Here is a 7,646-nt window from a genome sequence, read left to right on the forward strand (position 1 = left end):
CTTTGGTGAGGTGGAACATAAGGCATGACGACCACTGCGCGTAGAAACACACAAAACCCTTGAAAAAAAATATGTGAAGATTACTAAACTGGTCATCACCGGGGTTGAAGAAGTTCGCATCATCCATCTGCGAAAATTTCTTTGCTGTTTTTGAAGAACTGTCTGCCTGAGTATCATTTTTTTTTTCCCGTTCCCTTGCTTGAGTGTCTGCTTCATGCTTTTGGTTCCTGATAATACTGGAAAGCTTACTAATGGATTTTGAATTGGAAGACACGTAAATAGCAACCCCATTTGATCCTGACTGAACCAAGACTGCAGCTCCGAATGGTCTCTTTACAAGCACATTGACACGCCCCATGTTTCTGCATTAAATGAATCTATGGTAGGAAGTGTAAAGTCTATTTTCAAAAGCTGGGAACAACGTTTGGATAATTCATCTGAGTTTTTGGAGAGCAATGATGGTGATCCAGAGCTAATTGTTTTTATACCATTCACGTCTGATGTAAAGATAAAAAGTATTTCTGTTATTGGTGGTACTGGAGGAACGAGTCCTTCAAGAATGCAAGCGTTCATAAATCGGGATGGCATTGATTTTTAAGATGCTCAAGAAATAGCACCAGTTCAGGAATGGGAATTGGCAGAAAACACTCAAGGAGAACTTGAATATCAAACAAAGTATTCTCGATTTCAGGGTGTGGCAAGTCTCACTTTGCATTTTCCTGAAAATTTTGGAGCTGAAACAACCCAAATATATTACATCGGCTTAAGGGGCGAAGCTACTCAAATAAAGAGGGATACTGTAGCCAATATTGTTTATGAAGCCAGAGTGAAGCCTGTTAGCCTGTCAATGTAAAGCCAGAAGAAGCCAGAGTGAAGCCTGTCAGCTTGGATCATAAAGTTTTTTTTTGTAATATAATGCATATTGTATTTTGAAGAAATCTCATGATTTTTTAATTTTGGAGTTTATGTTTTGTGGAGTAATAAGGGATATTTGTAAATGTTAAGGATTGTAAATTTTGGAGTAATAAGGAGACTTTAGTTGTAATTTGTTTTCGGAGAGATTGTAACTCAAAGTAATTTTACTTTGAGGGGGGGTAATTTCTTTTTTACCATATTGTGCAAAAGCACCATTGTAAAAAGTCAAATTTTGAAAGTTGCCTTGTAAAAATTTGAGAAATTGACTAGAGCCAAGTGCAAAGCTCAGTCAATTGTCTCATGTTTTGCCGACTATTCGAGGGTCAAGGCCAAGCCCCGATAGATCGTGTTTTTTGTGTGTTGTGCTGACTATCTTGTCATTTCTGTTCTGATTCTTGGTGCGACGCTTCAACGCTAAAATGTCTAAGTTGATTAATTTGTTTTCTGATTCCGACAAACTTGAAGGCACAAAATCATATAAAACATGGCATCGACTCATCGAAAGCACTCTCATTTACAATGAATTATGGTAGGGTATATGTGATGGAGATGTTAAGCCAAATAAACCCACAGATGCAGCTGCACTAGCAAAATGGGAAATCAAGAATGCTAAAGCCTTAGCTCTTATTAAATCTTCTGTGAATGATGAAATGTATGTCCATATAGAAAATGCTATAGATGCATGGACTGCTTTGAAAACTTTTAAAGACCTCTTTGATACTCAGCCTGAATCAAAGAAAGTCGATCTACAATTAAAATTGTTGCAACAAAGATTAACTGAAGGCGGAGATGTTCTTGAATATCTCTCAAGACTTAAGAATATCAGGAAAGAAATTATTAATGCTGGTTTTCCCGCAATTGATGATAGCTTTATGGTCACAATCGTAATTGCTGGGCTTCCTTCTTCCTATACGCATTTTTTAGAGACTCTACAAGTAACTGGGAAATTAGAGAAACTAAAGTTTGATGAGCTTTGTGAAATGTTGAGTCAACATGATAAAACTTTTGGGAAGAAGAAGAAAGTTGGTGAAGATGTTTTTCTCACAGAGGCCAGCACTAGTAAGTCATCAACAGATAGTTCTCGAGGAAGAGGCAGATGGAATCAGAATCAAACAGCACATAATCGAGGTCGAAGCCAAAGCAGAGGAAACAATTTTAACAAAGGAGGAAGAAATAATTTTCAAGGTAGAGGAAACAACCAAGGAAGAGGCAATTTTCAAGGACAAGGATATAATATTCAAGGTAGAGGACAATCTCAAAATAGAGGTCAAAGCAGAGGCAGAGGACAAACTTCAGGAAGAGGAAGAGACTTAAGTCAAATTCTGTGTCGAAGATGTAACAAAGTTGGCCATTATGCTGAAGATTTTTGAACATCACTTAATAAAATTCCCAAGTTTTAGCAAAATTCTGCGCAACCAAACAATTTCACATGCTGCTTCCCATGCTGAAATTGTGCATGTGTTTAGAGGGTTGAACATGTTATCGTCAAAGGTTAAACTTGAATTCCAATGAAATAAAGAATGTGTAAGTCAAGTTTGTGCATATTTCCCTTAATATTTGAGGGCATTTCAAAGTATTTATAGACACAAAAATTCGTTGCTACAAAGAAGTTCTAAATACCCATGCAAAAAACATATTTCTCATGGTGAAGGTCATTTATTTCAATGTCGACTTTATGTTCCTCTTTTTCTCAAAATTTGCCTTGGGGGATTGTTTATTTTGATCTTATTTTTTATTTTGATTAGGTTAATAGGTTCTCTATATTTACAAAGGTTTAAGCTTGTTGAAGTGCAACGAAATTTTGAATATTTTCTCATAAGGAGTGAATTTTTCAATATGTTTTCCTTTTTGTTATTTTTGTTTTTATTTATTCACCCAAAACTTATTTTATACTCTAGATTCCATCTATGTATTTATTATAATCTAAATGGACATGCATATATTGTAAATAAACTCTGAAATGGTACCAAAATGTTCCTTGGTTGATTAGTGTCATTTTAAGCTCCAAATAGCTACATTGAATTGGAATTGTGAATTAGGTTAATAGAATAACAATCATATGGTGAAATAATTGATCGTGATAATAATTGAGAATAAAATCCCTATGAAACACATGATGGTAGCTTGAAATGAGTATGAAAAGGCTTTGGTAATTGATAATATCAACATGGAAAAACTTGGGCCTCTTTTTTTCTCCTCATGCTTTGAGATGCCCATGCTTCCACCCATCATATGCACTTTTCAATTCCTTTTAGAAAGTTTATTTCCATGTATGAAGAATACTCATGCAATACACCCATATGAACCCTTAGGCATCATGTGTGTGTTTACACATAAAGTGTACAAGGCCCATTCACATGATGGAAATGAACTAAACATGTTAGAAGAAAAGTCTTGCTAAAGTGAGAATGATAATCATGTGGTAAGTTTATTACCATTTGATTTATAACTCATATACAAGCATTTCCATATAAATTAAATGGTGGATAAATGTTGATAGGAATTAATCCACAATAGTAATCAAGACACTTACATATACATCTCACTCTCCCAATATTAAAAAAAAAAAAATCATAAAAAATAACTAAATTATAACTGTATTATTATTATTATTTATAAAAATAATTAATATATATTAAAAAACATGTAAAAAGGAGAACATAATGAAGCAACAATAAGAAATAAGAGTCCAATGACACTTATTGGAATGAAATTTTTCAAGCCCATGAGTCGGTGGTTGGCGTGCGACGAGTTGGGTGCGCGTGGTCTCGTTTAAACGCGACGAGTCGGGCGTGCGATGAGTCGACGGTTGTTATCGGGAAAACTAGTGTCCATTCAGAGCTGCTAGTCCCACTAATATGAGTAGCTATATCATAAACAAACAAACTAAAGTTACTTGTGTTTTCCTTTATGAGAGATAGATGAGAGAGAAGCAGAGAGTACCAACCTCAGTCTTTTGCTAGTCTCCTTGCTCGTTTCCTCTCTCCCTTGATAGAGCTTTCGCCACTCCTTTCTCACTTGCCCCGCTTCAAAGAACACCTATAGAGTCAAGGCAGCAAAATACCATCAAATCATAGAGATCTATAACCATAAACAATGTAGGATTAGATGTACATTAACCATATAAATGCATATACAAATACAAGATTCAGAGATATACAAGCATATGGAGGAAAACTCAAATAGATTTATTGATAGAAGTAGTATAAGAGAGGATTACAACCAAGATGTCTAATCCAGCATCATCCTTCCAGCATGAAAGCCCTCTTCACCTCATACAAAGCAAGATCACCCAACAATGTCTTCAAAGAGAAACCAATAGCACTTCCTTGCAAATTACAAAATTCCAGCCTCTGGATCTATAAGATGAGGGATCCATATATAGATGTTTGTAGGAGAGTGAGTCAGCTTCTGGGATTTTGATTAGTGTCATTTCACTGATAGTTCTTGGTTACACTTGGAGATTTCATGATCTCTTACTCATCCCTGGGCGAATTCAAAGAGGCAAGTGTCATATGAGAAGTTTCTAGAAGATTCTCTGGGTTTACACCTAGCAAACTGCTTCTGCCATTTGTTTGCTCTCACTCATCACACCCTATAGAAGGAATTTCCAGTATGCATCACACCCCCCATGTGTAATAGGTGAGATGCATCGCACCCTATGCATGGAGCAGTCTGTATGGTCCAACTTTGACCAGTTCTGAGTAGTTTTTCATGGAGAACTTTTGGGAGATGATGTAATCAGCTGACCTTGTTCCTTTAGGGTATGAAACAAAACTTTTAGGGGTTTAGAAGCCCTTGGTTTATGGACATATGTGATTGGGGTTGCAGTGCCCAAATATGTCTATAATAGTTGCCCCCTAAAGCATGAGTTCGTAAATCTTTTGATGTTGGCTGAAATGCTTTATAATGAGGATCCGAGGTTTTCCGAACTGGAAGGTGACCTGTAATAAGATACAATACAATACATTATCTTCACAATATTTTCATGATCTAGCTGAGGCGGGCATTCCCATGCTCAGCTTTATAAATTCATATTCATGTACATAAGACCTATAATCATCTGTGTGGAAGACTGATGATTCTGGTAGAGCCATCATCCTTTAGTTTGGATGATTATCTGTGCACCTGTGATGTACATTTGATGTCTTTATTTTCATGAATATATCACAGCCCGGATGGATGAAACTAGATTCGTGGTCTTCAAACTCATTCAATCTTCGCCCGAAGTACAAGTCGATCCATGTGAAAAGATGTTCTGATGTCGAACATGGAAAGAAATCACCTGATTACCAGCCAATGATGTAAGTTGTTAACAAGCACGAGAGGAATCACCGATAATGATAATGACCCTCAAGGTACTGCAGTACAATTCACGTGGTGTGAATGTATGAGTTGATGTCGAACACCACCTAAAATATTTTGTTCGAAGGCCATTGATGTAAACTTGTTGTCGGAAGTGAGAAAATTGCCATTGAGGCATGAAAGCTTCAAAGTACTTAAAGGGTTGTCCCTAAGTCAACTTCTTGGATAATGAGCTGATGTCGACAAGAAGTGACCCATCGTAGGAGGGCCTTAATGAATCCCACATCTATAACACGGAACAGAGAAAATGATTTTGTGGAGGTGAAAACGATCTGATTATACAAGGTTCAGGGCGGCAATCATGAAAAATGGAGAGTGAAGGTATTGCAGCGGATGAGACGTTAGTTAGGTTGGTGAATTCTCTAAGCGACTTCTCTTGAACAAATGAACGACACTGAAATGGATTGGTAGCGTTAACCCTAAAAATGGATGGTACGGTGGACCAATGGTGATATGACCGGTGAATGGAATAACCCAACCTGACTCAATCATGGTGACAGAGTGGAAGTGTCATGTTTAAGAGCGACTTGCTACCAATGAAGCTATTCAAGTTTTCTTCCCTTTTTCCCCAGTCATTGCTGACCAGTACCTTTTTATTTTTGTCAAGCTTGAGGAGGATAACATATGCTTGTTCTATAATTTTCCCTTCCGGCAAACCTATTGCTATGTTTTAACAAGCCTAGCAACAGTGAAACTCGCTCTTGTCTGCATGAACAAGTTTGTCGCTATTGTTTTAACGAGTTTAATGACAAAGATAACTCGGTCCTTTTCAATTTTAGAGAGTCTAAAAAGGGACATAAAGGAAACTCCACTAGTCCTTTTTCGTAATGTAATCCCTTAAGTTCGAAAAATTATAAAATAATACGAGAGGGATGACTTTTCGATAGTTTTAACGAGCTGAACAAGACAAGCGCTCTATCTTTTTATGTAATAATCCCTCAGGTCCAAAAAGATTAAAATCTAGAGGAGGGATGGCACTTTCGATCACTTTAACGAGTTGGAGAGACCAATTGCTCGGCAATCTTTTCATATTTTACGAGTCATATGAAAAGAGCTTAAAGGAGACTCATTTTTTGAGGAACGAGTGATGTTTTTGGATTGCAACTGGTTCCAGGTAAGGTTTGGAACTTTTCAATCACGGCAGTGTAAAGAAGGTGGCTAATAGAATCACTCATCGTAGTTGTTCCTCAAAATGGTAAATAATCAAATGGAGGCGTATGATCGGCTAAAAAGGAGTGGAGGTGATGGTAAGAACACGACCAAGGTTCAAAAGCTGATAATTACGTGATCGCAATGGTTATTTACCGAAGGTGGGGTTCATTTTTTAATAAGCTTGAACTCTATGGGAACACTTGCTCATTGCTAGGTTTATTTTTTAATGAGATTGAACTTCGCGTAAAACTACTCGTGACAGTCGTATAATAAGGATGTCCCATCAGTAGGTTCATTTTTTAGGGAGCTTGCCCCATGCACAACTTTGCTCCTGAGCCTTTCGTTATGCAAGCTAGGAACAACCAACCTACGAGTTTAAAGGGTTAAGAGCCTACAAACTATAGAAAATAAATGGTCTTTTTTCACTTCCATGCAAAAAGGTTTGCATGCCCCCAGGTATAAAGTAGATTTTCTAGGTTACCATATGGAAGTTCTTGCATTAGCAAGATTGTTCCATCTGCGTCGCAGACAAAATGCTTCCTTCACGATGTCCATCAAAATAGACAAAGGTGAATGGTGGGAGCTTCCACTCACATAAAATTTGATGAGGGAATCCTTTTCCAGTCTGAATCCATTTTCCTATATGGATAGGGTATCAAACTAGTCATATTCCTACGCAGAAACCTACCTTATATCCGGGGTTTTCCTGCCGAAGCAGACCAGGGCGCATGCCTCCTGGGTTTCAGTCACAATCATTGAATCACTCACGATCATCAGGTGGACGGACTGGAGATTGATTAGAAATTCCTTGTGCAAAAAGACTAGTTAGGGATGGCATTTGACTAATAGCTGTGTTTGAACCAGGGAATGAAAGCTGGTTTACAAGCTAGACCACTCTGCCTTCATGTGGAAAACACATCACTCGAAAGAGTGAGGAAACAATAGCTCCCATGCTATAAATGTAGTCATTCCCAAGGAGTAGATTGTAATCTAGATGTCCTTGGGCTATCATCATGTTTAGATGAATAGTTTTCCTTCTCAAAGTTATAGGCAAATTTGGAAGTGTTACACAGTAATTTGTCACCATCCCTGTTACTCCTCTTGTCGTACCTTGGAGGACTCATTCCGGGAGTTATAAGGAATGAAAAAGTCTAAAAACACTTGCATCATATTCCCTTGAGCATATACTTCATGTTTCCTGAAGACACCTATTA

The 7,646-nt window shown here is 37.4% G+C and overlaps 1 pseudogene; it reads left to right on the plus strand.

Annotated features, from left to right (window-relative positions):
* The first annotated feature begins 251 nt into the window (after positions 1-251).
* Positions 252-853, plus strand: LOC149152428 (uncharacterized; annotated as a pseudogene).
* Positions 854-7,646: the final 6,793 nt, after the last annotated feature.

This window comes from Pinus tabuliformis, chromosome 9 (assembly GCF_031772625.1).
Source record: "Pinus tabuliformis cultivar Carrire ecotype Pingquan chromosome 9, CPIR1, whole genome shotgun sequence".
In the NCBI taxonomy this organism is placed as follows: domain Eukaryota; kingdom Viridiplantae; phylum Streptophyta; class Pinopsida; order Pinales; family Pinaceae; genus Pinus; species Pinus tabuliformis.